We start from the raw sequence: 22,689 nt of genomic DNA, 5'->3' as shown, positions 1-22,689 counted from the left end.
CAATACTTGCTATTCCTCTCGGAGAGGTGGAGTACATGCAGCGGTGCAACCACGGAGATACAGCGCTGCAAATGCCTTGCCACTGTGGACGGGGAGTGAGTTACAACGCTGGGGGAGGCTTTACAGCGCTGTAACTCGCAAGTGTAGCCAAGGCATTGCTCAGAAGGCATTGCTGCTGACTCAGTTGAGTGTAGCACTAGTGGTAAGGCAGGGTAAAACACTAAACATGGGCACTTGTGTAAAGTACGGATGTGCTGAATAATGTCAATTACAGTCAATCCAACTCCTTTGGAAGGTCTTGGCAGGATGGAGCAGAACAAGGTCCATAGAGACAGACAGTGAAAATGGTTATTTAGATTTATTCAGCTCCTTTACAAGCAGTAAGACCCATACTTTACCCAAAAGAGATTACACTCTAAGATAGAAAAGAACACAGAGAGAATTAGGACAATATTTCAGGGCAGTGATAGTGAGAATAAAATAAAACAGAGTGGCTGCTGTTCTCACGTCAAAGGCCTTATTTTAATGTATTGCTTGTATTAGAGTGGTGCTAGGAGACCTAGTCATGGATCAGGACTCCATTGTGCTAGGTGCTGTACAAACACAGAACAAGAAGACTGTCCCCATTTCTGAGCCCCAGAGAGAAGCAAAGGGAGAAGCATGTGAAGGAAAAGGAATGGGTTTTTTTAAAAACCAAACATCATTCCTGGAATCAAACTTTCCTAGCAACCTCCCTCCCCCTACTAGCCAGGCTTTCCCATTTCCCCAAATCTGCTAGCCTTACAAGGGCTTCATTTTTATTATGTATTTATATTATTTTTGTGGCAGCTGCTGTATGTAGAATGTCTCAAGGTGGTGTTGCTGCTCATTTATGCAGATAGACATCACACCAGAGCTCCCCATAATCCTTCAGAGAGCTGCAGGAGAGAGAGGGGGAACCCATTAATTATAGTAATTGTTATGCTACATCAGCCCAGTAGCTGGATCATGGGTGCCAGAACAGGGGGCACCAGGGGCCATGGCCCATCCCACTTTTTACTGGCCATAAGGGTGAGCAATGGGGGGAAGGGGCGGAGCCTTAGGGGGAAGGGATGGTGTGTGTGGGGGGGCATGGTTCAGATGCCAGTTGGCCCCCCCCAATTTTAGGGACCTTCTGCTGCTCTTGAGCTGGACCACTGCTTTATCTTCATTCTAGCATTTCCTAACTTTTGAGTGTTTGACTTTGCAACCTTAACATTCTTTTAACATGGTGTTTTAAATATAATGTTTTATACTTTTAGCATATCCCTCTCTGTCTTCTTTCTAATGTAGACAGTCCTGTTCTTAATCTCATGTCTGTGAACTAAGTTTACTTCCATTTTATGTTTTTTTGAGATAGGGTTACCTGCAGTGAATTCAGTGCTCAAGATGAGAGCTTCCCATTCATTTAAACACTATTTTCAGTATTCTCTATCCCATTCTTTATGGAGCCTAACAGTGTCTGCTTTTTTGACTGCTGCTTCACACTGAGCGGAATTCTCCATTGAATTATCCACAATGGTGCCCAGACAGTGTTAATGAGATCTGGATTATCCTTCTCCAACTGTTTCAGTTAACTTAGAAACCAACAAAGGTGTATGAGTACATCTCTACCCCGATATAACGCGACTTGATATAACACGAATTCGGATATAACGTGGTAAAGCAGTGCCCCGGGTGGGGGTGGGGCTGTGCACTCCGGTGGATCAAAGCAAGTTCGATATAACGCGGTTTCATCTATAACACGATAAGATTTTTTGGCTCCCGAGGACAGCGTTATATCAAGGTAGAGGTGTATTTCAAATTATTCTTCCTGTGACGGGTTTGATCACAGAAACCCCCTTGGGAACTGCCAACTGATGTGCCAAGACTACTTCTGCCCCTGCTTTCCTGCCCTGGCAGCTTCAGACTTCAGTGCCCTGCCTGGTTTGAGCCAGACCCTCTAGCCTGCTACAAACTGAGACCCAGGTCTGAACCATGTCCCCTAAGAGCTGTAGGCTTAACTGAAAGCAGCTTAAGAAGTGTTCCTGTCTTTAACACTCAGATGCCCAACTCCCAATGGGGTCCAAACCCCAAATAAATCCATTTTACCCTGTATAAAGCTTATACAGGGTAAACTCATAAATTGTTCACCCTCTATAACACTGATAGAGAGATATGTTTGCCCCGCCCCCCCAGGTATTAATACATACTCTGGGTTAATTAATAAGTAAAAAGTGATTTTATTAAATACAAAAAGTAGTGGTTTCAAGTAATAGCAGACAGAACAAAGTGAATTACCAAGCAAAATAAAATAGAACACGGAAGTCTATGTCTAATACAGTAAGAAAACTGAATACAGATAAAATCTCACCCTCAGAGGTGTAAAAGGAAGCTTTCTTTTACAGACTAGTCTCCTTCTAGTCTGGGTCCAGCAATCACTCACACCCCCTGTAGTTACTGTCCTTTGTTCCAGTTTCTCTCAGGTATCCTTGGAGGGGTGGAGAGGCTATCTCTTGAGCCAGCTGAAGACAAAATGGAAGGGTCTCCCATGGGCTTAAATAGACTTTCTCTTGTGGGTGGAGACCCCCTCCTCTCTCCTATGCAAAGTCCAGCTCCAAGGTGGAGTTTTGGAGTCACCTGGGCAAGTCACATGTCCATGCATGACTCAGTTTTTACAGGCAGCAGCTATTGTTTGCATGCTACCCTGAACATCCTCAGGTAGACTTCTTATGTGGATTGGAGCCTTCCAAGATCCATTGTCCGTTAAGTGCTTCTTGACTGGGCACTTAACTTGCAAATTCCTTTCGAAAGAAGCTGACCAAATGCCTTATTAAGGCTATTTAAAATCAAACAACTATATTAATAACTTTGAATACAATAATGACACATGCATACAAATACGATGAATAAATTCAGTAGATCATAACCTTTACAGAGATATGTTATATGGCATATATAGCATAAAACATATTCCAGTTATGTCATATACACATTCATAAGCACACCTCCATATAGTTTATGGGGTGTGCACTGTCACACTTCCCACTGTGCATTATCTTGCAATTGTCAACATAAGTTCCAACTGCAATTATGTTGCCTATCTTTGTCAGGTTCCAAAGTCTTGACTGAATTAAATACATTTGTCATCTGCAAACTATACCAGCTCTCTGCTCACCACTTTTACAGATCTTTACTATATTTAAACATAATGCTACCGATGGCTGTTGTGGTAACCACTCCTAACCTCTTTTGCCATGATAAAAATTGACCTCTTTATTTTCTATCTTGTAGCCAGTTTCTGATCTGTGACAGTACTTTGCCTCTCATCTCAAGAAACTGAAGTCCAGTTTCTCTTCAGAAAAGGTATGACAGGCAGTGGTTGGAGCTATTTTCCTTATGCTGTCCCTGCCAGTATATCTCCTTCCTTATCTAGAAGATCCCCTCTAGGGGTCAAAGGGCAATTCTTACTACAGTCCATTCAATCCTATGCTTCTCTGCTGACATTTCCAGCAAGAGGGCAAAACAGGGCCAATTATTAGGGTAAGTTTTGTGATGCAGACACCTGTCCATTAAGAACTAAAATTTGAATCCTACCAACTATTCTCACCTAGGCTGTCAGCTGCTAACTAGTCATTACCAATGACTTGGTTCTGAGGCAGCAACCTGCAGTTAGATTTTACATAGTGAGTGAGATGTGAAAGGCTCCCTGTAAAACACTCCTATGATGGGACTGGCTGGGTCAGGGCCCTATTTATCACATCTCCTCACTACATACTGTGCAGCTCTCCTCCCATTTGCTATGCTGTGGACTCCTCATCTGCTAGTGCACTGAATCTTCCAGATCAATACTTACTGCACAAAGTCTGCAAAGCCGGTGAGGAGGGGCTTGCAGTGGTACTCAATGCTGTGCTTGGCACACAGGCACTTCACCGGGGGGCCACCTTCCAGTAATTGTGTCGAGGCATTGTGGGGAAAAGGCTGTGAAAAGAGAATGAGAAGAAATTTAATTACGATTTACACCCTTTCCCAGTGTCCCTGAGGGATCCCCCCCCCCCCCCCCCAGGAATCTGAACTGGTTCCCCATAGGGGTTTTGTTCCTACTCCAAGGCCTGTATCTACAGGTGCCCCACAGAAATCCCATCTTTCCTCAGAAGTCCAAATAATTTGATTTCCCCAGAAGGATCCTATCCCTCCCACTGGGAAACACTCACTCAATAAGACTAGGTCAGAGTGAGAATGGCATCCTGGGATATGGATGGTTATTGCCTTGTCCAGCTCCTGCCTCAGCTGGGAACTACTGCTGTGTGCATAGAAGGAGTTCCATATGGATGTCCTATACCTGGCAGCTTCTTTCAGACTCCCCAGGAACAGACAATAATGGACCCTTGGAGTTAAGAGAAAAAAATTTGATAACTGCGAATTTTCTCTCCCTCGCCCCACTCCACCCCACCTCCACCCCCGAATAACCACATCATGGACCATGAAATCTAGTCTCCCCCTGTGAAATCTAGTCTTTTGTGTGCTTTTACCCTATACTATACAGATTTAATGAGGGAGACCAGCGTTTCTCAAATTGGGGGTCCTGACCCAAAAGGGAGTTGCAGAGGGGTCACCAGGTTATTTTAGGGGGGTCACGATATTGCCACCCATACTTCTGTGCTGCCTTCAGAGTTGGGTGACCAGAGAGTGGCGGCAGTTAGCGGGGTGCCCAGCTCTGAAGGCAGCTCCCCACCAGAAGCAGTGCAGAAGTAAGGGTAGCAATACCATACCAGGCCTCCCTTACTCCTGCGCTGCTGTCTTCAGAGTTGGGCAGCCGGAGACTGGCGACTACTGACTGAGGGCCCAGCTCTGAAGGCAGCAGCGCAGCAGTCAGGGTGGCAATACTATACCCTGCCATCCTTATTTCTGTGCTGCTGATGGCCGTGGCTCTGCCTTCAGAGCTGCTCTCCAACTGCCCAGCTCTGAAGGCAGTGCCACCACCAGCAGCAGCACAGAGGTAAGGGTAGCAGTACTGCAACCCCCCCTCCCCACAACTCCTTTTTGGCTCAAGACCCTACAGTTACACCACCATGAAAATTTAAATTTAAATAGCTGAAATAATGAAATTTAAATTTTTTTAAAATCCCATAATGGTGAAATTGACTAAAATGGACCCTGAATTTGGTAGGGCCCTTAACCATGAGTCACCATGCTGGTGTGGGGGAAGAAAAGCTTTTTAAAAGCAGGCTTGTGTTTGAGACTTTTTATCCAGAAACTGAGTGGTAGCATCTAAGTGGGAAAGTGCCTATGAAACACTGGATCCCACCTATGACAGAAGGTGTGCTGGGGAACTGTTCAGCAGCAATAAATAATGTATATTAGAAAAGGGAATTTGTCTAATATCAAAGCCGAGTTGTCATAGGTCTGTTTTCTGTGTAACTTGTTTGTTTTTCCTTATTATTTCATCTTTGAATCTGTGATTTTTCCCCCCTATAAAATAAACTTTTTCTTTATTGTTATGTAAGCAGTCAGCATGAGCTCTACCCTGACATCTGGTGGTGAGCTGTGGAAAAGGACTTCAGGGGCTGATCTCGTTTGCATGGGCTCACCCTCCCCACCTCGCATGATGGACTGTTTGCCCAAATGGTCACTTTGGCTGCTGTGGGATCCCCAGTCTCTTTGTTATTGGGGCAGGAGTAATAAAGTGTTGTTATCCTGGTTATGGAATCAAGGACAGTAGAGCTGTACTTGGCATTTTATGATGGAGGGACTCGCCCTCAACTAAGTAGCACTTGTTAGGCAAGGGAAATGGGTTCCAAAAGTTGCTGAACTGAAAAGGAGTGGGGATAGGTGTGTGTAGTAGGTAGGGTGGGTCCCTTTTGAGGGTCCTAAACATGGCTTTGAGTACTTTTCTCTCCACTGTGCAGTAACACAGCTAATTTTGACTCTATGAGGAGTATTGTTATATGCTGCAGAGCTGAAATCACTGATACCTAGATTTAAGCATTAGACCTACTGTGGACTAGCACTGAGGCCCTCCTACTAGTAGCTGAAGTTGCTAAGAGCTGAAATCACTGAGAGCTGTGTAGGGAGGGGGCTGAAGACGTATTGGTGAGCAGTTAGCAGGGCGGCTGGCAGAGAGGTGTGGCTAGCAGGATGGCTGGTGGAGAGGAGCAGCTAGCAGGGCGGCTGGTGGAGTACGCGCAGGTGGCGGTGAAGACTGCAGGAGAACCCCACGGAGAGGCGTGGCAATCAGCCATCGACCTGAGCAGTGGAACATGTAAGATGCCCCCCCATACCTCCTCCCACTTCCACCCAGGCTGGGAGGTAAACTCTGCAGAGGAACTTCTGAACTCTGGGGGCTGCACTGACCAAGGACAGAAACTGTGGGAGGGGTGACAGTTGGTTTGCTGGACTTAAGACCCTGAGGGGAAAAGGACACTGCCAAACTTACTTGGGGGTGGGTCTTTTGCTCATGGTTTGTGTTATGAATCCTGTTTGTGGTGTTTCCCCAACATAATGCCACATTGTTTCCCTCCTTTATTAAAAGGCTTTTGCTACACTCAGACTCCGTGCTTGCGAGAGGGGAAGTATTGCCTCCTAAAGGCGCCCGGGGGGGTGGTATGTAATTGTCCCAGGTCACTGGGTGGGGGCTCAAGCTGGTTTTGCATTGTGTTATTGAAACAGAACCCCTAGATGCTGAACCCGGCCCGTGTTGCTGCCAACTCTGATGGGCAGAACGGTTACAGTTACCCCAAGCAAGTCTCAAGTCAGCAAACTATGAAGTTTGTGCCAAAGTGAACTAATAACTGGGGGCAGGCGCAACAGAACGGGATGGGGCCCAGAGGCAGGGTTGTGGGGAGGGAAGAGGCAGAGTGGGGCCTCAGGGGGAAAGGGGTGGTGCCATGGTTTGGGCAACAGTGACCTCCTCCCCCCCGCACTGTTAGGAAGCTTCCGCCACCCCTGAATGGGGGCTGTTTTCATACTTTTGGGAGTGATAAACGGGAGGGGGAAAGTTTGAGTGTCTGGTAGTTAAGAATGCAGGGTACGATGGGTTTGGGGAGACTTGGGACCACAAGGGCTTTTGGGGTCACCTGCAAGGAGTAATTAGGCTGCTGGAAACCAGGGTGAGACCTTTATGCTTGTGGGCTGGCCACTGGTGCAGGGCTCTGAGCCACACCTGTCTAGTGTAAGCTTATACACTACTCCAGTGGAATTGGCTAGCGAAAAGATCTGAGACATCACTCCCACTCCGTAATTTACCTGCAGGCCTGCCTGATCTCCCCTTCCACACGCCTGTGTGGCAGAGTCCTCATAACCTCAACGAGACTGGGCCCAGGATTCCTGGGGGGCTTGACACCCAACCTTGTTGTGGTCACTTAGGACAGGGGCTAGGGTGTCCCCACTGAGGGGTATTCTCTGGACGCTTCCCTGACCCACTGATCATTACATATAGTTCAAGCAAATACAATGTATTAAACAGCAATCAATTTTTAAAAAATAAAGAAAAATGGGAAAGGTTAAAGAAAAACACATAACCCCACTCTGGGGCCTCGGGACATCACAACCAGTGTCTCTGGAACATAAGGGAAGTTCACAGTCTGTTTCTCACACATCCCAGGGCTCCTGCCCAGGCCCTGGCAGTGGTGCAGGGACGCTGCGGGTCAGACACTTGCTCTGGCAGTGGCCACACGCCTTCAGGGGCAGGACCCTTCTTCCAGCATTGGCCCCCTCGTCAGGGTTATGATGCCCCTCCAATCTGGCCTGCAAGATCTCTTGGCTGGGGGCGCCTCCCTGAACTGGGCCCTCTGCCCAGGGTCCCCCCTCGCTCTCCCTAGCTGCTCACTGCACCTGGTTCCGGACTGCTCCAGCTCCAGCCCCAGCTCCGGCTCCACTCTGCCTCAGCGCTGCTGCTGCTGTGCCTCCAGCTCAGCTCTCTGGGCTGCTCATCTGGGCCCTCTGGATCTGGCTGCTGCAGCTCTGCTCCCAGCACAGCTCTCTGGGCTGCTTCTCTGGCCTCTCTGGCTCTAGCCGGCACAGCTCTGTCTGCTCTGCTCAGACTGCTCCTCAGCTCAGCCTGAGGTCCTGCTCTCTCCTTAGCTTGGCCCAGGCAGCTCCAGCTCACATGGAGGACAGGACCCCCGGCCTCCTGACTCCCTCATTAGCTTGCCTGCCCTGTTAATCAGGCTGACCTGGAGCATTGGCCTCTCCCCATTGCCCTGGGGACTGTCCGTATCAGGGTCCTGGTTTCCCATCGGCCCTTCCCCTTTCTTTTGGTACTGGGAGATGGCCAACCAACCCCCTCCTCACTTTTTAGTAAGAAGCCAACAGTCCCCTTACATTAGCATTAAGGCATCCAAATTTACAAGGTGGGTGGTGAGAGAGGTCTGGGTGATCACTCAAAGTCACATCCCCCTCCTTTATCTCCAAGCCATTGTATATCCCTCCCTGCCGCAGCCATGAGTTTCTTGCTCGCCCCCAACCCTAGGCGTCACAAATACTCCCTGTGCCTTTGTACCCGGCCTGGAATTCAGGTTCTTATCGTAATCAATGTTAATTGGGATGTGGTTCACTTGCATCACCCAAACAAACCAGATACTCTCCAGAACACTGTGGAGACAAACACACACAAGGCAGTCACTGATCCTGTGCCTGCCCAAGCTGCTAATACATCTATAGATCTACCTGAACACTACAACACAGGTAAGTGACAATCCCATGGACCCAAGACAGCAAATATTGAATAAAACGTCTGCCCAAACAGTCAGACTCCGGCAAAAGATTTGCATGCTCCTGTCAGCCAACGGTCAGTAAAAGGGATGGCACAAAGAGAAACCATGTATTATCTGAGTCAGGGTCAGGGCCCATTGTACTAAGTTCTGTACAAACACACAAGTGACAATCCCTGCGCTTAAGAGCGTACAGTCTAACTGAGGACAAAACACAAGATGATGCATCAAACAAGCAGGGAGGATGAGGGTAGGAGGAGACACAGAATAGGCATGTGCCCAATTTGCACATTGAAAGTTACTCTTCAAAACAAATATTTTGTCCTGCTGGTCTCTTGCCTTGCAGTTGGGAGCTGGTGATTTACCACCAGCATCCAAACAGCTGTGGGCCTTCTGGAGGAGCTTAAAACCAAGCTATTTTTGTCATGAACAGAACATACTTTATCATGAAAACATCTCGCTCCTTCTTTTGAATGCTTCCTATTGTCCTGGTCACAGCAACTGGTAGCAGGTGAGCGCAGACTTCCTCTTCAGTAGTGCCATTGTTCTCCTGTGCAGTTCCCTGCCATCGTGCCGGGTATCACACCTACTTGACAGATCTACTACTCAAAAATTTGCTTGAAAGCATTTGTTACAGTGATTGCAACTTCTATGCTGTCTCACAGCACAGCAGTCAGAGGGCAGGATGTCCCTTGAACAATGTGGAGTCTAATTCTAGTCTCCCAGACAACAGTGTGTTTGCTCTTGTGTTAGAGAGAGATCTGACTGGGTACAGGAAAAGGAAGCAACTAGAAAAAATGAGAGGGTGTGGGGCTAGATGGGGTGAAGGGCCAAAGAGACAGAAGGGAGAGGAAAGTAGAGAAAGGGACAGACAGAGCAAGGCTGAGCAGACGGCACAGCCAAAGGGAGTTGTGGGATCAGTGAATGATACCTGAGCAGCAGATAGAACCCAGGAGACTCTTCACCCCCAGTAGGGGCTCATAAATGAAAAAGAAACAGATGTAGAAGCTCAGCATCCAGACCAGGTCCTGCCAGAGAGGAGATGAAGAAGAAGAACAAATCATGCCGCTTCCCCGTATCATTATTTAATAATACACATCTTCAAACCACTCCACAAATAGTAATTAATATCCCAAAGATGTTGTTATGAAACAGTTAACGCTGCTGTGCAATCAATATTCCTGAAACAAAATCACAAAAGCAAGGAAACAAAAAGTTAAGTCACCTACCAGTAAATAGGTGTTTATCAGCACACGACTGGCCTCTATCACAACTACCAGAGATGTGTGCGGAAATTTAACTTCAACCGCTTTTGGGGGGGCACGTTATGTGCCCCCAGACGCAGGAGGAGCTTGCTGTTCTTCCCTCCTCGCCCCCGGGCCCTGGCAGGAGCTTGCTCGTCCCTTCCCCCCTGCTGCCCCAGCAGGACCTCGCTCTCTTCTCCCCGTGGCTGGGAGGATCTTGCTCTCCCACCCTACGCCCGCCACCACCATGGTCATGGGGCTGGATGAGTTCTATGCCCCTGATGATTATTGGGGAGCACAAGCCCCTGCTTGTCCCCTGCTTCTGCATGCCCCTGAGAACTATTACACCCCATAGCATACAAGTTTCATTCTGCCCCGCTCGGGATGCCAGTCTTCCAGCAACCTCTTCACCAAACTTCCCTCACCAAACACACGATGGTATGCTGGAGCCTCACTTCTGCTCTCCTCCCTCTCAACACTGCTCACTGTGGATGTTTGGTATAATAGTCTGGGTGTTTGGAGGGAGTAGTTTGGTAAAGGTGGTCCTAGATGGTTGGCATCATTAGGGGGTCAGAGTTAAGGTTATGGTGTGTGTGGTCTATGGACATGATGACCAGAAAACAGGGGACAATTGCATTATTGTCATGGAGACAATGAAACCTGGATTTACACACGAGTCATTGTTTACCTGAGATAGTGAGGTCACTCAGGCCCAAACAATAAATCTTGGAAACTCCAGGCATAGGCCCAAGAGTAGCTCAGGCAGGAGTCCTGGAATGCAGTGGCATTCTCAGGATAGTACCACTATTCATAAATACTTTTAGACCAAACTCACAAATCAGGTGAACATAAGAACTTAAGAATGGCCCTACTGTGTCAGACCAAGGGTCCATCTAGCCCAGTATCCTGTCTTCCAACAGTGGCCAGTGCCAGGTGCCCCAGAGGGAATGAACAGAACAGGTAATCATCAAGTGATCCATCCCCTGTCACTCAGTTCCAGCTTCTGGCAAACAGAGGCTAGGGACACCATTCCTGCTCATTCTGGCTAATAGCCATTGATGGACCTATCCTCCATGAATGTATCTAGTTCTTTTTGAACCCAGTTATGGTCTTGGCCTTGACAACATCCTCTGGCAAGGAGTTCCACAGGTTGACTGTGCGTTGTGTGAAGAAATACTTCCTTTTATTTGTTTTAAACCTGCTGCCTATTAATTTCATTTGATGACCCCTAGTTTTTGTGTTATGAGAAGTAGTAAACAACACTTCCTTATCTACTTTCTCTATGTCAGTCATGATTTTATAGACCTCAATCATATCATATTTAATACACCTCAATCATAAACACTGTGTTCCTGTGTCCTTCAGGGTTCTTTGTATATCCACAGTCCTGATTAGGCAGCACTTACCATCCAGTCTGTTCTCTGGACTATCTTGTGTAATGAAGAGTATTGGAAGTAGATGGGAATCAGGAAAGGGAGCATTGCTGGAAGAGGGAATGAGGAGAGCATAGAGATATTATTAATCACATCATCTAATCACTGATACTACCAAAAAAGAGGGGTCAGCTGCAGTTTATCATCCTTTGTATTTACTGTTGCAATAGAATGTTTGTTTTTCATCACAGTAAGATGTGAATACCTCATGGTCTTCTTTCCAAATACAGAACAGAAATACAATTTGGCCTTTTCAGCATCGTTATTGACAATTTTAACATCCCTGTCTGGTAATGCAGCTATACTGTTGCTAAGATTTCTTTTGTTCCTGCGATATTTTTAAAATTCCTGCTTTTTGTCCTTAAGCCGACTGGCCATAGATTTTTGTTAGCTGATACCTTTAATTTACCTTATCAATTGTCTATTTAATAACTGCTAATTTATAGATTTTGCTCTGAACACCACCCTTTTCCCATTTATTACATATTTTTCTTATTTTTTAGTGGTGCATTCACTTTTTTTCTTAACAGGATGATCTTTAAAACTGACGAAGCCTTCTTTCACGAATGTGGAAATTGTGGGATTTTGTGCATAGAGTAACACATTTCTATAACAACTTCTGCTTATTATTCATATTGTTTTGTTTTGTTTAAATTTCCTCCCAGGAAATGTTATATTCAGCTTCATAAAATTGGCCAAGTCCATAGATTACTGGGCCTATAATCTGTACATAATGAATGTGATTAGATCATGGTCACTTGCACTCAGGCAACTACTAATTCTTCAAGTATGTGTAAATATGGATCCCACGGTAGGTGCACATGTGCCTTATGTTCTTGAACTTTGAATTTGTTCTGAGTAGCAGCGTCTGACGGAGTTACTCATGCTTCCTTGTGCTACCATGTGACAGCATAAAGGGTGCCTATGACAGCGAGACAGAACTTGGACAGAGTCTGACCTGCTATTGGTTAGTAAACTCATATTTCAGTGTTTACTGAATTCTGTGAAATTCTGCCTTAATTTAACCCTTTTTTGCCTAATCAGATTAAAAAAATAAAAATAAAAACCCATCCAAAATCAACAACCCCTTGTACAACTTCCTGTATGGCAGGGTGAGGTTTAATCCCTATCATAGTACAACGGTTTTATGTCTCTGATTGATAGGTGTGGCAGATCTCTGTTCTGCGTCATTGAAGGACGTATCCCAACAAATGCTCAATCTGCCTCTCCTCATCCTACACTCAGCAATCTGGAGATGTGAGACACAAATTACATTTCGTTGGGAAATCGATGAAAGTCACATCTGATCTTGAAGAGGTAGGAACTACTAAGATGGAGTTGAGATGACTAATTCACGGAAGTGTCCCCACAGGCAGGCATCCTGAGTTTGAGCAAGGAGAAGAGGACAAATGAAAGTCATTAAAATCCACAGCAGTGGCACTGGGATCCTCGATACCAACTGCATTGGTACCGGCACCCTCAACATTGGAAGGTGATGACATCAGGGCAGGCAGATCTGATGTTGTGCCTTCTGCTTTGAAAGGTGCCAAGGGGCAGACCTGCACCAATCAAATGCACAGCTCTTGGTGTTCTGTGGGATCATCTTGTAAGGAGGACTCAAAGTGCAGCTCCAGAGACAAACCATCCAAGGCTACATTGACATCAAGTGCTGCGATGAAGTGAGGATTGGAATGAAGGCCCAGAAGACACATCTGATACCAACTCAAGTGCTGAGACCCATACTGATACTGACCCAGGCACTTATAAGCAAGCCCATCTTGTTAGTGAGATACATATTGACAGCAGAACAGCCAACTCCTCTCACTTCAGCATCAAGACTGGACTCACGATGGGCACCCCTGGTATCGGGACAACATCTAATGGCACCACAGATACACTTCTTATCACCATCTCCTAGCTGCTTCTTCTGTCCTATATGGAGTAGTGAGCTTTGTCCCCTCAGGATAGCAAGGCATGCTACAGGGAGTTCCAGAGATGCTCTGTACAGTGTACTGCTACACAGATGGCAATGGGCTAGTCCAGCACAGCCTGGCCAGTATCCTCAAAACACACATTCTTGCTTTTTCTGGGCTTTACTGGGGCCCACCCTCCTATATACCTCCATAAGCAGGCAAGGAAGATTTTGGAGATACCAAAAGAATCTTCATTTTCACCTGACCAGGCATTCACATCAGCCCCAACACCTGCTGTCAATGACTTCAAAGCCTTCCAGGACTTGTTTACAAGAATATCTGAAACTTTCAACACCAAGACAATGGTGATCCAAGAGAACACACATAAGCTCTTGAACATCCTCTGCTCCTTGGCCATCATTAATTGCTCTCCTGATTAACTAGGGTTTCTGGAAGCAGCAGAAGCATTCTGGGCACTCCAGCCTTGCTTCCCGCAATGTTGAAATAATTAGAAAAATATTTATCAAACGCTGCCTGTAGCGGGGTGGTTACCCGCTTCTGCCCTGAGGGGTTTAAAACAGCCCTGGAGGAGGGCTGTGGAAGGGCAAGATGCCTGGGCTGACTGGGAGGAAGCAGGCTCAGCTAGGGCCACGACCCAATCAGGGCCCAGCTGGCCCTATAAAGGCTTGAGCCAGGAGCTCAAGCAGATAGTCTCTGCGTTCAGAGAGAGAAGGGCATGGCTGCAGGGAGCTTAACCAAGCATCTGGAGAGGAGCAGGGCTGGGGAAAGGCCAAGGGAGCCGGGGAGTTCCGGCCTAGGAAAGCCCCAGGCTGCAGGCCTGGTAAGGCCTATTAGGTACTGGGTTGCAGGGGGCAGCCCATAGGTAGGCAGAGGCAGCAAGTCCGAACCCCTTTGCCTGTGATGAGTGGCTGATACTGCAGTCTGCCCCAGTGAACAGGGGCTAGATGGAGACTGGGCAATAGCCAAGACTGAGGCAAAGTGGGGATAGTGGGTGGGGGTTCCCCTGGGTGGGGAGACCCAGAATTGTGAGGGGTTACTGCTAGGGGGCAACACCCCAGACAACAGGGCACCGGGTCCGGGAGGGACAGGGGGGCCAAGCGTTTGTGGGACACCGGCCTGCAGAGGGCGCTCCAAGGCTGGAAACGAGCTAATTCCTGAGGACAACCAGCAGGAGGCGCTGCAGGGGTGAGTCCAAACACTTACACTGCCCAAAGGATTCAAACACTTTTACACTCATCCAGTCCCAGGGTCTCTGGTTGTGTCTGTGGTTCAAGAAAAGACCGTGACCATCAAGGGTATGCTGAAAGATAAGGACTCCAAGAAAATGAACCTTTTTAGTCATAAGACATATTAATCTTCCTCCCTCCAACTTTGTATCACAAACTACAAGGCCCTTTTGGCTAAATACAGTGTTTCAACATGGAAGGGGTTTATAGTTCCCATCTAAACTCCCACAGGAATGTGGAAAGACCATCAGAGAAGGCAAGATGGTAGCAAAGACAGTACTATAGGTGGCTATGCACATGTTGGACATAGGCAGCAGGTCCACAGCCATTGGTGTTACAATACCATATGCTTCTTGGTTGCAGGAATCCAGTATTCCCTAGGAGGAACAGGTGATTTTTGAGGAAATGAAGCTCTTCAGCAACAGGATGGGTGAAGTGCGCCAGTCCCTCAAGGATTCAAGGGTGATGCTGAGCTGACCAGAGATCTACATTGCAGCACCGTATTTGTCTTTAGCTTAGAGAAGAAGGCTGAAGGGTGCAAGGTGTGACATGCAAGGGTACAATGCAGATTAATGAGTAGCTGCATCACCTCTAACCTGGGGTGCCCTTTAAAATGCTTTGCTACTGTAATCTGCAGTCTGCACTGCTCACAAACTGTCTCCAGCATGCAGGTCACTCCCAGCTATGTCTCTGTGTGTGCGGCAGCCAGTCAGTCACAACTTGGCTCTTACCAGCCTTGGTTATACTGCAGGGCAACTCTCAACTCCTTCCACGTTCTAGATTTCCCCCCGAAATGTATGCACTGTACTGCCCAACCCTCTCATGGACAATAGAAGTTTATGCAAGGTCCAGTATTACTTTATTAGAGATAATAGGCACACATCTTGTTACATCAAATGGAGTTTCACAGACACTTCAATTTAAACACACTGGATTAGCTAAAACAGTAAAACCAGTTTATTAACTACAAAGAGAGATTTTAAGTGAGTAAAAGTAATGAGACAAAAGTTTAAAATAGTTATAAGAAAACATAAAGATGAAATGCAACTGGTGCCTAATTTATCAAATTATGTTAAATTCAAAGCAAAATTTTCTCATTATATGCTCTCAGAAACCTTACTGACCAAACTTCTTAGGTCAGGACCCCTTCTCCAGTTTAGTGGCTGCTTCCTTTGTCCCTACTGATGCAGTGAATTGAGAGAGAGAGACGAGGGGTGCCTTGGGCAGTTTTGTCTTTCCCTTTCATAGTGTTGTTCCTTGGACAACATTTCCAGTTGAGATTCAGGAGACAAAGAGTCTATAGGGAAGATGTTCCCTGCTGCTTTTCCCTCACCTCTTGGAGCTTTTTTTGTTTCCCTTCCTGCTTGATAACTCTGTTTACTGCCTACATGCAAATTAAGCAGATCACATATTCCTTTGTTTGAGACAAGCCTGTTTGCCAACCTCAGTTTGGAACACATGTTAAGAACACTATATAGTGGAATCCTATAACTTCATGTACAATGTTTCCCACATATTTTGTCAGGAGATTAATGGCCAGCAAATTATGAGTTTTCAAATGATAACTCACAAGGCATACTTCGTACAAAGATTATTACAATAGTATGTAGGGTGTGGATACAGGGGTACATTCTGTCGCACGGACATGATAAGAATCCTCAAATATGTAAAAGGTTATTCAAAAAGAGACAGCGATCAATTGTTCTCCATGTGCACCAAAGCTGAAATAAGAAGTAATCAGCTTAGTTAGCAGGAAGGGAGATTCAGGTTACATATTAGAAAAACAATGTCTAACTGTAAAGGATAGTTAAGCACTGGAACAGGTTACCAAGAGATGCTGTGGAATCCACATAGTTGGAGATGATTAAAAACAGATTAGAAAAGCACTTGTCATGGATTATCTAGTTATATTTAAACCTGCCTCAGCACAGGGTGATATACTAGACCAGGGGTGGCCAACCTGTGGCTCTGGAGCCACATGTGGCTCTTCAGAAGAATTTATATAATTCGAATTTTGGAAACAGATTGTATAAAGTCAAATGTATGCGGCCACACTAAGCACATTAATTCAGTGGTGTGCGTCCATGTACCGGGGCTAGCATCAGCTACAGGCTGAGCAAGTGCAGAATGGTGGTAGAATGTGCATTTGGCCATTTAAAAGGTTGCTGGCACTTGTTACTGACTCGCTCAGACCTCAACCAAACCAATATCCATATTGTTATTGCTGCTTGCTGTGTGCTCCACAATCTCTGTGAGAGTAAGGGGCAGACCTTTATGGTGGGGTGGGAGGCTGAGGCAAATCGCCAGGCTGCTGATTATGCACAGCCAGACACCAGGGCGATTAGAAGATCACACCAGGAAGCGCTGCGCATCAGAGAAGCTTTGAAAACCAGTTTCATGACTGGCCAGGCTACAGTGTGAAAATTCTGTTTGTTGAAAACCCGCCCCCTTGATTGACTCATTCCCTGTAAGCAAACCACCCTCCCCCCTTAAATCACAGCTTGCTTTTAAAGGAAATAAAGTCACTATCGTTTAAAAATCATGTATTCTTTATTAATTGATTATAAACATAGGGAGAGAACCGATAAGGTAGCCCGGGTGGGGTTTGGGAGGAGGTGAGCAGCGGCACCGGAGGCAGCAAACAGGGCGGCTAACAGGGGAGTTTGAGAGGGAGTTTGCAGGGGGAGGTCAAGGGGGAGGGAGGAGGGCGCAGTGTGTTGTGTGCTCTGCGTCCCCAGGTGCTGTGGGCAGAGACTGCAGCAGCCATGAGCCAGACAGCAGCATACAGAATGCAGATGGCTGCATGTGGAAGCTGTGGTATGTATATGGTCCTAGCAGGGGAGCTGGAACAAAGGTATGTATGTATGAAGTGTCGCCTCATAGTGTTACTGGAGGAAAAGATTAAGGGGCTGGAGATGCAGGTAGATACCCTGGTGGAGTTTAGGCGGGGCTTTGAGCAGCTGATGGAGGACAGGCAAGGCGGGGCTGAAGGGGAATGCTCTAGGGTGCAGGAGGAGGTAGAAGTAGACGACAGTAAGAGGGGAATGGAAGGGGGAGAACAAGGGAATTGGAAGTATGTGACTGTGAGAAGCAGGCCAAGGAAAAGGAGGGCCAGTGAGGGGGGAATAGAACTCAGGAACAGGTTTGGGTGTTTGGATAACGAAGTGGAGGGGCAGCAGGTGGTGACGGAAGGTGGGAGGGTGAGGAAGAAGAGAAGAGCGGCTAGTCCATTAGAGAGAGGGGAGGGGTTGATGGAGACAGCACAAGACCTGGGCCCCCAGAGGATAGAGGAAGGCACAAGGGGGAGCGTAAGAGAAGATAGGAACAGACATAGGTCAGGACTAGAGGGATCAGAGACTGGATTACTAGATCGCACTGTTGCCAAGCGACGGCAGGTATATGTTATTGGAGACTCTTTACTGAGGAGACTGGACAGGCCTGTGACCAGGGCGGACCCAGAGAACAGAAGGGTGTGCTGTCTACCAGGCGCAAAGATTCGCAATGTGGACCTGCGGTTAAAAAGGATCCTAAAAGGAGCAGATAAGGACCCCTTGATAATCCTTCACGTAGGAACGAATGACACGGCTAGGTTCTCGTTAGAGAGAATCAAGGGAGATTATGCCAGGCTGGGGAAGACGCTCAAGGAGATAGATGCTCAGATTATCTTTAGTGGGATTCTGCCTGTTCCTAGGGAAGGGCAGCAAAGGGCTGATAGGATTGTGAGGATAAATAGTTGGCTAAGGGAGTGGTGCTATAAGGAGGGCTTTGGGATGTATGGCCACTGGGAGGGTTTCGGGGACAGACAGCTGTTCTCGTGGGATGGACTTCACCTGAGTAGGGAAGGAAATAGACTTCTGGGAGGAAGGCTGGCTCATCTTATCAAAAGAGCTTTAAACTAGGAAGTTTGGGGAGACGGTTGGGAGATGTACAGTTAATCTCCACGCCAGATTCCAACATTGAAGTGGTGAGTGAGATAAGAGGAGATATAGCTGGGGAGATGAGATTGGACATAAGAAGGATAGGGGGGAAGGACACAAAGAGGCCTGTAACATATAGTGTTACTAATGGGAGACAGGCTAAACGACATACATTAGGGTGCTTATACACCAATGCGAGAAGCCTAGGTAATAAAATGGAGGAATTGGAGCTCTTGGTCCGAGAATTGCAACCGGATATCGTAGGAATAACTGAAACGTGGTGGAACGGCAGTCACGACTGGAATACAGGTATGGAGGGGTATGCGCTGTTTAGGAAAGACCGGAACAAAGGTAAGGGTGGCGGGGTGGTATTGTATGTCAATAGTGAGATAAGCTGTAAAGAAATAATAGTTGATGGAATAGATAACACGGAATCCGTCTGGGCAATACTCACACTGGGTAAAAGGACTACTAGAGCCTCCCCGGGGATAGTGCTTGGGGTGTGCTATAGACCGCCGGGATCGACCCAGGATATGGATAAAGAACTATTTAATGTGTTTAGAGAAGTAAATACTAATAGGAACTGTGTAATTATGGGGGACTTTAACTTCCCGGATATAGATTGGGGAACAAACGCTAGTAGCAATAATAGGGCTCAGATGTTCCTAGATGTGCTCGCTGATCACTTCCTTCATCAAGTGGTAGCCGAACCGACGAGGGGGGAGGCCATTTTAGATTTGATTTTGGTGACTAGTGAGGACCTCGTTGAGGAAGTGGTAGTAGGGGACAACTTGGGCTCCAGCGATCATGAGCTAATCCACTTTAAACTAAACGGAAGGAGTAACAGAATTAAATCAAAGACTAGGGTTTATAATTTTAAAAAAGCCAATTTTAACAAACTAAGGGGACTGGTAAGGGAAGTGGATTGGGCAAACGTATTAATGAATCTTAAGGCAGATAAAGCCTGGGATTACTTTAAGTTAAAGATGCATGAGTTTTCAGAGGCCTGTATCCCGAAAAAGGGAAAAAGATTACTACGCAAGAGATTTAGACCGAGCTGGATGAGCGACCGACTCAAAGGGGCGATTAGGAAGAAACAGAAAGCGTACAAAGAGTGGAAGAGGGGAGGGATCGGTAAGGAAACTTACCTTAGTGAAGTCAGAGAATGTAGAGATAGAGTGAGAAAGGCCAAAAGCCGTGTAGAGTTGGACCTAGCGAGGGGAATTAAAAGCAATAGTAAGAAGTTTTACAGCCACATAAATAGGAAGAAATCAAAGAAGGAAGAAGTAGGACCGCTGAAGACTATAGCCGGAGAGAAGATTAAAGATAATCTAGGCATGGCGCAATATCTCAACGAATATTTTGCATCGGTGTTTAATGAGGCCAATGAAGGTATTAGGGATACTAGCACCGTGACAGAGGGGCAAACAGAATGGGGGATTACCGTATCCGAGGTAGAAACAAAGCTCGAACGCCTTAATGGGGCTAAGTCGGGAGGACCGGACGATCTTCATCCGAGAATATTGAAGGAATTAGCGCGAGAAATAGCAGGCCCATTAGCGATAATATTTAATGAATCTGTAAACTCGGGGGTGGTTCTGTTAGACTGGAGAATAGCTAATGTGGTTCCTATTTTCAAGAAAGGGAAAAAAAGTGATCCGGGTAACTACAGGCCTGTTAGTTTAACATCTGTAGTGTGCAAGGTGCTGGAGAAAATTCTGAAGAGAAACTAGTTGAGGACCTTGAGGTTAATGGCAAGTGCGATAATTTACAACATGGTTTTACGAAGGGCAGATCGTGCCAAACGAATCTGATCTCCTTCTTCGAGAAAGTAACGGACTTATTAGATAAGGGAAATGCGGTGGACCTAATATACTTGGATTTCAGTAAAGCGTTTGATACTGTACCCCATGAGGAATTATTGGTTAAGCTGGAAAAGATGGGGATCGATATGAAAATCCAGAGGTGGATAAGGAATTGGTTAATGGGCAGAATGCAGCGGGTCGTATTGAAGGGTGAACTGTCAGGTTGGAGGGAGGTTACCAGTGGAGTTCCTCAGGGTTCGGTTTTGGGACCCATTTTATTTAATCTATTTATAACTGACCTCGGAACCGATTGCAGGAGTGGACTGATAAAGTTTGCGGATGATACGAAGGTGGGAGGCGTTGCCAATTCGGAGGAGGATAGGGATATTCTGCAGGGAGACTTGAATGAGCTTGTGAATTGGAGTATCAGAAATAGGATGAAATTTAATAGTGAAAAGAGTAAGGTGATGCATTTAGGGATGACTAACAACAATTTTAGTTACAAGCTGGGGACGCATTGGTTAGAAGTAACGGAAGAGGAGAAGGACCTAGGGGTTCTTGTAGACCGGAGGATGACTATGAGTAGACAATTTGACGTGGCGGTGAAAAAAGCCAATGCGGTCTTGGGATGCATTAGGCGAGGTATATCTAGTAGGGATAAGGAGGTGCTGCTTCTGTTGTACAAGGCGCTGGTGAGACCTCATTTGGAGTACTGTGTGCAGTTCTGGTCTCCCATGCTTAAAAAAGATGAACTCAAATTGGAACGGGTGCAGAGAAGGGCCACTAGGATGATCAGAGGAATGGAAAACCTGTTTTCTCAAAGGGGACTAGAGGAGCTCGGGCTGTTTAGTCTGACCAAACAAAGGCTATGGGGGGACATGATTGCTCTCTTTAAATATATCAGAGTGATAAATACCAGGGAGGGAAAGGAATTATTCCAGCTTAGTACTAATGTGGACACGAGAACGAATGGATATAAACTGGCAGTGGGGAAGTTTAGGCTTGAAATTAGACGAAGGTTTCTGACCGTCAGAGGGGTGAAATATTGGAACGGTCTTCCGAGGGAAACGGTGGGGGCGAGGGGCCTGTCTGGTTTTAAGATTAAACTAGATAAGTTTATGGAGGGAATGGTTTAATGGTAAAACATATTAGCTGAGGAATACCGAGCAATAGCAGGTAAATAGTATAATGACTAACAAGGGTCAGGCTGGAGACTCTTGCCTACATGCTCGGGGTCTTACTGATTGCCATATTTGGGGTCGGGAAGGAATTTTCCTCCAGGGTAGATTGGCTGAGGCCCTGGAGGTTTTTCGCCTTCCTCCGCAGCATGGGGCAGGGATCGCTAGCAGGAGGGTTCTCTGCAAATTGAAGTCACCAAGACACAGGATTTGGGACTTCATCAGCAGAGTCAAGGGAAGGGTAGGGACGGTTTTGTGGCCTGCAGCATGCAGGGGGTCAGACCAGATGATCATAATGGTCCCTTCTGACCTTAAAGTCTATGAGTCTATGAGTCTATGAGATAGGAGGGAAGTAAAAGGCCACTGAAAAAATTCAATATAATGACAGCCTTTTGGTTGGGCTGTCCACTGGAGTGGAGTGGGAGGGTGCACGGAGCCTCCTCTCCGCCCCCGCGTTCTTACACGTCTGGGTGAGAAGGATATGGAACATGGTGAGGGGGGAGGGAGGTTATATAGCTGCTGCAGCGGCACTCTGTCATCCTGCTGCCGTTCCTGAAGCTCTACCAGACTCTGGAGCATGTCCGTTTGATCACGCAGCAGCCCCAGCATTGCAGCCTGCCACCTCTCATCTCGAGCGTCCCTCATGACCTCACGTTCACTGGCATCTTTCCTGTACTTAGATACCATGTCCTTCCACTCATTCAAATGTGCTCTTTCATTTCGGGTGCATTCCATTATTTCCGAGAACATCTCGTCTCGCGTCCTCTTTCTCCGCCGCCTTATCTGAGATAGCCTTCAGGATGGAGGACGGAGGCTTGAAAAATTTGCAGCTGTTGGAGGGATGGAAAAAAGGAGAGAAGTTTTTTAAAAGATACATTTTACAGAACAATGCTTACACTCTTTCACGGTGAACAACACTATTCACATTAGATAGCACATGTGATTTCAGTACAAGGTCGCATTTTCCATCTTAATATTGAGTGCCTGTGGCTTTGGTGTTAGAGATCACAGACGCAGGTCCGGGCAACAGAATTCAGCTTGCATGCGACCATGGTAAGCCATTGTCTTTCGGGTTCGGCTTTTGCGCCCTCCTTTCCCACGTACCAAGCAAAGCCCATTGAGTGCTGCAGTTTTCCTGTTAACCTTCAGCAGCAGAAAACAAACTAACCCCCCCCTCATCCAATTCTCTGGGATGATCGCTTTATCCTTCCCCCCACCGCGTGGCTGGTATCAGGGAAGATCCC

General features: G+C 46.7%; 1 pseudogene; it reads right to left on the bottom strand.

The window, feature by feature from the left end:
* The window catches only part of LOC117876527, a 43,984-nt pseudogene that overhangs the window by 7,623 nt on the left and 13,672 nt on the right, over positions 1 to 22,689 (bottom strand).

Source organism: Trachemys scripta, chromosome 4, assembly GCF_013100865.1.
Source record: "Trachemys scripta elegans isolate TJP31775 chromosome 4, CAS_Tse_1.0, whole genome shotgun sequence".
Lineage (NCBI taxonomy): Eukaryota > Metazoa > Chordata > Testudines > Emydidae > Trachemys > Trachemys scripta.
The sequence above is the reverse complement of the archived record's forward strand: the minus strand, read 5'-3'. Positions and strand labels throughout refer to the sequence as shown.